This window comes from Pelodiscus sinensis, chromosome 9 (genome assembly GCF_052426305.1).
Source record: "Pelodiscus sinensis isolate ZL-2025 chromosome 9, ASM5242630v1, whole genome shotgun sequence".
Lineage (NCBI taxonomy): Eukaryota > Metazoa > Chordata > Testudines > Trionychidae > Pelodiscus > Pelodiscus sinensis.
Genome location: NC_143060.1, coordinates 36358 through 45542, shown reverse-complemented (window position 1 = coordinate 45542; position 9185 = coordinate 36358). Strand labels below are relative to the sequence as shown.

Below are 9185 nucleotides of genomic sequence, written 5' to 3'. Positions count from 1 at the left end.
GTGGGGAAGGCAGGGGGACAGGTTTCTGCAGTAGGAGACAGGGTGCCAGAGGGAACCGGTTCCTGCAGGGGGAGGCAGGGTGCCGTGGGACAAGTTTCTGCAGAGTGGGGAAGGGTTATACAGCGGGGTGGGGGGGGCAAGGGAGAGGGAACGGGGCCAGGAGGGCGGGGGACAGGTTTGGGGCAGAGGAGAGGAAACAAGGTTGGGGGCAGGCAGTTCCCTACACAAGCCAAGGAGGGAAGCCTCCGACCCGCGCTCCCTCCGGACTGACCACAGGGCAGCCAGGCTGGAGTGAAGAGAAGCGGCTGCCCGGAGAGCTGGTCATGGCGCTCAGCCAGGGTGCACCAAGCTCCACGTGGGCAGGCGCAGAGGAGAAGCCGCCGATCAGCTGGAGCGCGGGGCAGCGTCTTTCTGCTGAAAGCCACAGTCAGCTGGCTGGGGTGTTTCAGCCCTCCAGACCTCCCAGCTCCCACCATTCCTTGCAGCTACACACCTGTGTTGTTGCTCGGTGAGTAGCTGCTCCTCAAATGAGGAAATCGAATGTAAATGTACTGCGCAGGCACGCAGTTCAGAGAGGGCTGAAGAGCTACTCTTAGAGCCTCAACATCTACCGGTAGATCGTGATCTATTGGTTGGTGACCATGGGGCTAAAGGCTAGAATTCCCGCAGCCACAGACCTTAGTGAGCGAGAGCTCACGCTGCGCTTTTTCTGCCGCCGTTGCAGAGGAATCAGTGCGGGGCCATGGGCGGAGAAGAAACCGCCCGAGATGGACTTGAGCTGCCCGGACATGATTCTCGGGACCCGTGAAGGGTCCTCAGCGTTCGGCCTTGCCATGGCTCTGTGTGAGTAAGAGATGCATGCTTTCAAATCTTCAAGCGTCCTGGCAGTAGGTTTCTTCTGAGGCAGAGAGCTTCCTGCTGGGGCACGGAGCCTGGTGGCTTAGGGACTGGTGAAGGGCCAGTAGGCGGTTCAACAGAGCGTGGATAGATATTCAAGGCCTCCTTTCACTCCCCATTCCTGTACTGGCAACGGGAGGTGGTGGCCGATGGTGGGAGGCTGCGGTGCGATGGTGGGAGGAGAAGCGATGGCACGTCCTTGCGGACTGAAACGCTAAGTTGTTTGTTTGTTTGTTTTTTCCCCTCTGCTGTGTTCGGTAGCGAGCGATAAGAAGTCAACCCTCCCGGTGTCCTCCCATCTGAGGATGGAACGGAAACGAGAACAGCGAGCTCGGGAGCTTGGTCGAAGCGAGGCGAGAACCGTCCGGCTGGGAGCGGAGCAGCCATAGCTGAAAGGGAGATAAGTGTCGGGTCTGGAAATATCTCGGCTTAAGGCCCACTCGGGTCTAGGAAGGGAAGTCACGTTTGCTTAGACAGCGAGTCCGAGCGGAGGTTCCCGAGGTGCTTCCTCAGTAGTGGGAGAAACAGGGCTTCCGTTTGTCAGGGGTGCTGGTTTCTCTGGAACACGGTGTCCTTCTCAGCAGACGCTTGGCTCGAGGAGGAAGACGCAAGGTGGTAAGGTGTCTCGCTGCCTCTCACGTGTTTCTCTCTTGTTGCTCTCTCGTATTGGCCAATATGTCCTGTCTGTCTGTTTCTGTCTGTGTCTTTGTCGTTGCTCTGCTTCTGCCGTGTCCTTGTACAGCACACTTGCAGGCATTCCACGGAGCATCTCCAAGGGTTAAGGGCTCAGGAGCCAACGGGAATTCTGCAGGTACGCCAGTCGCGCAAGGGAGAGCGGTGGTGCGTAATGGCTGACTGACTCAGTGTTCTTGTAGAGGTCCCGACACATAGGCGAGAGGGGGGGAAAGGGCTAAAGGATAGAATTCCCACAGCCACAGACCTTAGTGAGTGAGAGCTAACGCTGGGCTTTTTCGGCCACCCTTGCAGAGGAATCAGTGTGGGGCCGTGGGCTGAGAAGATACAGTCCGAGATGGACTTGAGCTGCCTGGACGTGATTCTCGGAACACGTGAAGGGTCCTCAGCGTTCGGCCTTCCCACGGCTCTGTGTGAGTAAGAGTGCGTGCTTTGAAATCTTCAAGCGTCCTGGCAGTATGTTTCTTCTGAGGCAGAGAGCTTCCTGCTGGGGCACGGAGCCTGGTGGCTTGGGGACTGGTGAAAGGGCAGTAGGCGGTTCAACAGAGGGTGGATAGAGATTCAAGGCCTCCGTTCTCTCCGCGTTCCTGGAGTGGCAGCGGGAGGGGGTGGCCGACGGTGGGAGGCTGCGGTGCGATGGTGGGAGGAGAAGCGATGTCGTGTCCTTGCGGACGGAAAAGCTAAGTTGTTTGTTTGTTTTTTCCCCTCTGCTCTGCTGGGTAGCGAGCGATAAGAAGTCAACCCTCCCGATGTCCTCCCGTCTGGGGATGGAACGTAAACGAGAACAGCGAGCTCGGGAGCTTGGTCGAAGCGAGGCGAGAACGGTCCGGCTGGGAGCGGAGCAGCCATCGCTGACCGGGAGATAAGTGTCGGGTCTGGAAATCTCTCGGCTTACGGCCCACTCGAGTCTAGGAAGGGAAGTCACGTTTGCTTAGACAGCGAGTCCGAGCGGAGGTTCCCGAGGTGCTTCCTCGGTAGTGGGAGAAACAGGGCTCCAGTGTGTCAGGGGTGCTGGTTTCTCTGGAACACGGTGTCCTTCTCAGCAGACGCTTGGCTCGAGGAGGAAGACGCAAGGTGGTAAGGTTTCTGACTGCCTCTCATGTGTTTCTCTCTTGTTGCTCTCTAGTATTGGCCAATGCGTTCTGTCTGTCTGTTTCTGTCTGTGTCTTTGTCCTTGCTCTGCTTTTGCCGTGTCCTTGTACAGCACACTTGCAGGCATTCCAGGTGAGCATCTCCAAGGGTTAAGGGCTCAGGAGCCAACGGGAATTCTGCAGGTACGCCAGTCGCGCAAGGGAGAGCGGTGGTGCCTCATGGCTGACTGACTCATTGTTCTTGTAGAGGGCCCGATACATAGGCGAGAGGGGGGGAAAGGGCTAAAGGATAGAATTCCCACAGCCACAGACCTTAGTGAGTGAGAGCTAACGCTGGGCTTTTTCGGCCACCCTTGCAGAGGAATCAGTGCGGGGCCGTGGGCTGAGAAGATACCGTTCGAGATGGACTTGAGCTGCCTGGACGTGATTCTCGGAACACGTGAAGGGTCCTCAGCGTTCAGCCTTCCCACGGCTCTGTGTGAGTAAGAGGTGCGTGCTTTGAAATCTTCAAGCGTCCTGGCAGTATGTTTCTTCTGAGGCAGAGAGCTTCCTGCTGGGCCACGGAGCCTGGTGGCTTGGGGACTGGTGAAGGGGCAGTAGGCGGTTCAACAGAGGGTGGATAGAGATTCAAGGCCTCCGTTCTCTCCGCGTTCCTGGAGTGGCAGCGGGAGGGGGTGGCCGACGGTGGGAGGCTGCGGTGCGATGGTGGGAGGAGAAGCAATGCCGCGTCCTTGCGGACTGAAACGCTAAGTTGTTTGTTTGTTTGTTTTTTCCCCTCTGCTCTGTTGGGTAGCGAGCGATAAGAAGTCAACCCTCCCGATGTCCTCCCGTCTGGGGATGGAACGTAAACGAGAACAGCGAGCTCGGGAGCTTGGTCGAAGCGAGGCGAGAACGGTCCGGCTGGGAGCGGAGCAGCCATCGCTGACCGGGAGATAAGTGTCGGGTCTGGAAATCTCTCGGCTTACGGCCCACTCGAGTCTAGGAAGGGAAGTCACGTTTGCTTAGACAGCGAGTCCGAGCGGAGGTTCCCAAGGTGCTTCCTTGGTAGTGGGAGAAACAGGGCTCCAGTGTGTCGGGGTGCTGGTTTCTCTGGAACACGGTGTCCTTTTCAGCATACGCTTGGCTCGAGGAGGAAGACGCAAGGTGGTAAGGTTTCTGGCTGCCTCTCTTGTTGCTCTCTCGTATTGGCCAATACGTCCTGTCTGTCTGTTTCTGTCTGTGTCTTTGTCCTTGCTCTGCTTCTGCCGTGTCCTTGTACAGCACACTTGCAGGCATTCCACGGAGCATTTCCAAGGGTTAAGGGCTCAGGAGACAACGGGAGTTCTGCAGGTACGCCAATCGCGCAAGGGAGAGCGGTGGTGCGTCATGGCTGACTGATTCAGTGTTCTTGTAGAGGACCCGATACATAGGCGAGAGGGGGGGAAAGGACTAAAGGATCGCATTCCCACAGCCACAGACCTTAGTGAGTGAGAGCTAACGCTGGGCTTTTTTGGCCACCCTTGCAGAGGAATCAGTGCGGGGCCGTCCGAGAAGATACCGTCCGAGATGGACTTGAGCTGCCTGGATGTGATTCTCGGAACACGTGAAGGGTCCTCAGCGTTCGGCCTTCCCACGGCTCTGTGTGAGTAAGAGGTGCGTGCTTTGAAATCTTCAAGCGTCCTGGCAGTATGTTTCTTCTGAGGCAGAGAGCTTCCTGCTGGGGCACGGAGCTTGGTGGCTTGGGGACTGGTGAAGGGGCAGTAGGCGGTTCAACAGAGCGTGGATAGAGATTCAAGGCCTCCGTTCTGTCCGCGTTCCTGGAGTGGCAGCAGGAGGGGGTGGCCGATGGTGGGAGGAGAAGCGATGCCGCGTCCTTGCGGACTGAAACGCTAAGTTGTTTGTTTGTTTTTTCCCCTCTGCTGTGTTCGGTAGCGAGCGATAAGAAGTCAACCTTCCCGGTGTCTTCCCGTCTGGGGATGGAACGAAAACGAGAACAGCGAACTCGGGAGCTTGGTCGAAGCGAGGCGAGAACCGTCCGGTTGAGAGCGGAGCAGCCATCGCTGACAGGGAGATAAGTGTCGGGTCTGGAAGTCTCTCGGCTTACGGCCCACTCGGGTCTAGGAAAGGAAGTCACGTTTGCTTAGACAGCGAGTCCGAGCGGAGGTTCCCGAGGTGCTTCCTCAGTAGTGGGAGAAACAGGGCTTCCGTTTGTCAGGGGTGCTGGTTTCTCTGGAACACGGTGTCCTTCTCAGCAGACGCTTGGCTCGAGGAGGAAGACGCAAGGTGGTAAGGTGTCTCGCTGCCTCTCACGTGTTTCTCTCTTGTTGCTCTCTCGTATTGGCCAATATGTCCTGTCTGTCTGTTTCTGTCTGTGTCTTTGTCGTTGCTCTGCTTCTGCCGTGTCCTTGTACAGCACACTTGCAGGCATTCCAGGGAGCATCTCCAAGGGTTAAGGGCTCAGGAGCCAACGGGAATTCTGCAGGTACGCCAGTCGCGCAAGGGAGAGCGGTGGTGCGTCATGGCTGACTGACTCGGTGTTCTTGTAGAGGACTCGATACATAGGCGAGAGGGGGGGAAAGGGCTAAAGGATGGAATTCCCACAGCCACAGACCTTAGTGAGTGGGAGCTAACGCTGGGCTTTTTCGGCCACCCTTGCAGAGGAATCAGTGCGGGGCCGTGGGCTGAGAAGATACCGTCCGAGATGGACTTGAGCTGCCTGGGCGTGATTCTCGGAACACGTGAAGGGTCCTCAGCGTTCGGCCTTCCCATGGCTCTGTGTGAGTAAGAGGTGCGTGCTTTGAAATCTTCAAGCGTCCTGGCAGTATGTTTCTTCTGAGGCAGAGAGCTTCCTGCTGGGGCACGGAGCCTGGTGGCTTGGGGATTGGTGAAGGGGCAGTAGGCGGTTCAACAGAGCGTGGATAGAGATTCAAGGCCTCCTTTCACTCCCCGTTCCTGTAGTGGCAACGGGAGGTGGTGTCCGATGGTGGGAGGCTGCAGTGCGATGGTGGGAGGAGAAGCGATGCCGCGTCCTTGCGGACTGAAACGCTAAGTTGTTTGTTTGTTTTTTCCCCTCTGCTGTGTTCGGTAGCGAGCGATAAGAAGTCAACCCTCCCGATGTCCTCCCGTCTGGGGATGGAACATAAATGAGAACAGCGAGCTCGGGAGCTTGGTCGAAGCGAGGCGAGAACCGTCCGGCTGGGAGCGGAGTAGCCATCGCTGACAGGGAGATAAGTGTCGGGTCTGGAAATCTCTCGGTTTACGGCCCACTCGGGTCTAGGAAGGGAAGTCCCGTTTGCTTAGACAGCGAGTCCGAGCGGAGGTTCCCGAGGTGCTTCCTTGGTAGTGGGAGAAACAGGGCTCCCGTTTGTCAGGGCTGCTGGTTTCTCTGGAATACGGTGTCCTCCTTTGCAGACGCTTGGCTCGAGGAGGAAGACGCAAGGTGGTAAGGTTTCTGACTGCCTCTTATGTGTTTCTCTCTTGTTGCTCTCTAGTATTGGCCAATACGTCCTGTCTGTCTGTTTCTGTCTGTGTCTTTGTCCTTGCTCTGCTTCTGCCGTGTCCTTGTACAGCACACTTGCAGGCATTCCAGGTGAGCATCTCCAAGGGTTAAGGGCTCAGGAGCCAACGGGAATTCTGCAGGCACGCCAGTCGCGCAAGGGAGAGCGGTGGTGCGTCCTGGCTGACTGACGCTGTGTTCTTGTAGACGACCCGATACATAGGCGAGAGGGGGGGAAAGGGCTAAAGGATAGAATTCCCACATCCACAGACCTTAGTGAGTGAGAGCTAATGCTGGGCTTTTTCGGCCACCCTTGCAGAGGAATCAGTGCGGGGCCGTGGGCTGAGAAGATACAGTCCGAGATGGACTTGAGCTGCCTGGACGTGATTCTCGGAACACGTGAAGGGTCCTCAGCGTTCGGCCTTCCCACGGCTCTGTGTGAGTAAGAGTGCGTGCTTTGAAATCTTCAAGCGTCCTGGCAGTATGTTTCTTCTGAGGCAGAGAGCTTCCTGCTGGGGCACGGAGCCTGGTGGCTTGGGGACTGGTGAAAGGGCAGTAGGCGGTTCAACAGAGGGTGGATAGAGATTCAAGGCCTCCGTTCTCTCCGCGTTCCTGGAGTGGCAGCGGGAGGGGGTGGCCGACGGTGGGAGGCTGCGGTGCGATGGTGGGAGGAGAAGCGATGTCGTGTCCTTGCGGACGGAAAAGCTAAGTTGTTTGTTTGTTTTTTCCCCTCTGCTCTGCTGGGTAGCGAGCGATAAGAAGTCAACCCTCCCGATGTCCTCCCGTCTGGGGATGGAACGTAAACGAGAACAGCGAGCTCGGGAGCTTGGTCGAAGCGAGGCGAGAACGGTCCGGCTGGGAGCGGAGCAGCCATCGCTGACCGGGAGATAAGTGTCGGGTCTGGAAATCTCTCGGCTTACGGCCCACTCGAGTCTAGGAAGGGAAGTCACGTTTGCTTAGACAGCGAGTCCGAGCGGAGGTTCCCGAGGTGCTTCCTCGGTAGTGGGAGAAACAGGGCTCCAGTGTGTCAGGGGTGCTGGTTTCTCTGGAACACGGTGTCCTTCTCAGCAGACGCTTGGCTCGAGGAGGAAGACGCAAGGTGGTAAGGTTTCTGACTGCCTCTTATGTGTTTCTCTCTTGTTGCTCTCTAGTATTGGCCAATACGTCCTGTCTGTCTGTTTCTGTCTGTGTCTTTGTCCTTGCTCTGCTTTTGCCGTGTCCTTGTACAGCACACTTGCAGGCATTCCAGGTGAGCATCTCCAAGGGTTAAGGGCTCAGGAGCCAACGGGAATTCTGCAGGTACGCCAGTCGCGCAAGGGAGAGCGGTGGTGCCTCATGGCTGACTGACTCAGTGTTCTTGTAGAGGTCCCGATACATAGGCGAGAGGGGGGGAAAGGGCTAAAGGATAGAATTCCCACAGCCACAGACCTTAGTGAGTGAGAGCTAACGCTGGGCTTTTTCGGCCACCCTTGCAGAGGAATCAGTGCGGGGCCGTGGGCTGAGAAGATACCGTTCGAGATGGACTTGAGCTGCCTGGACGTGATTCTCGGAACACGTGAAGGGTCCTCAGCGTTCGGCCTTCCCACGGCTCTGTGTGAGTAAGAGGTGCGTGCTTTGAAATCTTCAAGCGTCCTGGCAGTATGTTTCTTCTGAGGCAGAGAGCTTCCTGCTGGGCCACGGAGCCTGGTGGCTTGGGGACTGGTGAAGGGGCAGTAGGCGGTTCAACAGAGGGTGGATAGAGATTCAAGGCCTCCGTTCTCTCCGCGTTCCTGGAGTGGCAGCGGGAGGGGGTGGCCGACGGTGGGAGGCTGCGGTGCGATGGTGGGAGGAGAAGCAATGCCGCGTCCTTGCGGACTGAAACGCTAAGTTGTTTGTTTGTTTGTTTTTTCCCCTCTGCTCTGTTGGGTAGCGAGCGATAAGAAGTCAACCCTCCCGATGTCCTCCCGTCTGGGGATGGAACGTAAACGAGAACAGCGAGCTCGGGAGCTTGGTCGAAGCGAGGCGAGAACGGTCCGGCTGGGAGCGGAGCAGCCATCGCTGACCGGGAGATAAGTGTCGGGTCTGGAAATCTCTCGGCTTACGGCCCACTCGAGTCTAGGAAGGGAAGTCACGTTTGCTTAGACAGCGAGTCCGAGCGGAGGTTCCCAAGGTGCTTCCTTGGTAGTGGGAGAAACAGGGCTCCAGTGTGTCGGGGTGCTGGTTTCTCTGGAACACGGTGTCCTTTTCAGCATACGCTTGGCTCGAGGAGGAAGACGCAAGGTGGTAAGGTTTCTGGCTGCCTCTCTTGTTGCTCTCTCGTATTGGCCAATACGTCCTGTCTGTCTGTTTCTGTCTGTGTCTTTGTCCTTGCTCTGCTTCTGCCGTGTCCTTGTACAGCACACTTGCAGGCATTCCACGGAGCATTTCCAAGGGTTAAGGGCTCAGGAGACAACGGGAGTTCTGCAGGTACGCCAATCGCGCAAGGGAGAGCGGTGGTGCGTCATGGCTGACTGATTCAGTGTTCTTGTAGAGGACCCGATACATAGGCGAGAGGGGGGGAAAGGACTAAAGGATCGCATTCCCACAGCCACAGACCTTAGTGAGTGAGAGCTAACGCTGGGCTTTTTTGGCCACCCTTGCAGAGGAATCAGTGCGGGGCCGTCCGAGAAGATACCGTCCGAGATGGACTTGAGCTGCCTGGATGTGATTCTCGGAACACGTGAAGGGTCCTCAGCGTTCGGCCTTCCCACGGCTCTGTGTGAGTAAGAGGTGCGTGCTTTGAAATCTTCAAGCGTCCTGGCAGTATGTTTCTTCTGAGGCAGAGAGCTTCCTGCTGGGGCACGGAGCTTGGTGGCTTGGGGACTGGTGAAGGGGCAGTAGGCGGTTCAACAGAGCGTGGATAGAGATTCAAGGCCTCCGTTCTGTCCGCGTTCCTGGAGTGGCAGCAGGAGGGGGTGGCCGATGGTGGGAGGAGAAGCGATGCCGCGTCCTTGCGGACTGAAACGCTAAGTTGTTTGTTTGTTTTTTCCCCTCTGCTCTGTTGGGTAGCG

General features: G+C 57.2%; 1 long non-coding RNA gene across 2 annotated transcripts; it reads left to right on the top strand.

Annotated features, from left to right (window-relative positions):
- The first annotated feature begins 3213 nt into the window (after nt 1–3213).
- Nucleotides 3214–8898, top strand: LOC149523885 (uncharacterized). Of its 2 annotated transcripts, none has more exons than XR_016350226.1 (5): nt 3214–4313; nt 4593–5448; nt 5749–6594; nt 6905–7750; nt 8066–8898. It is a non-coding gene; the product is annotated as an uncharacterized LOC149523885 (long non-coding RNA). The 2 variants fall into 2 exon arrangements; XR_016350225.1 differs by having other exon boundaries at nt 6905–7761.
- Nucleotides 8899–9185: the final 287 nt, after the last annotated feature.